Raw genomic sequence first — 269 nt, 5'->3', positions numbered from 1 at the left:
TCCACAGAACAAAACGCACCCCCCCCCCCCCGGATTAGGACAAGTGGCTATTGACCTCTTTGTGATCGGTATGAATACGGTCAGCTGTCTACCACGTCTCATATAAAGCCTCGAATGAACTTTTCTGGTTTATTGGTCTAGATAGACCGTGTTTTTGTATGAAATAGTGTTTCGTTAACAGGTTCGGACGTACTGACGTGACTAGTATCGATCAGCTAAGCAAAATCAGGGCCTTTCTTTCCTCTCTCGTAATAATGTGATTGCGGAAG

This window comes from Opisthorchis viverrini, assembly GCF_000715545.1.
Source record: "Opisthorchis viverrini unplaced genomic scaffold opera_v5_113, whole genome shotgun sequence".
Taxonomy (NCBI): Eukaryota; Metazoa; Platyhelminthes; class Trematoda; order Opisthorchiida; family Opisthorchiidae; genus Opisthorchis; species Opisthorchis viverrini.
Note: the sequence above shows the minus strand (reverse complement) of the source record.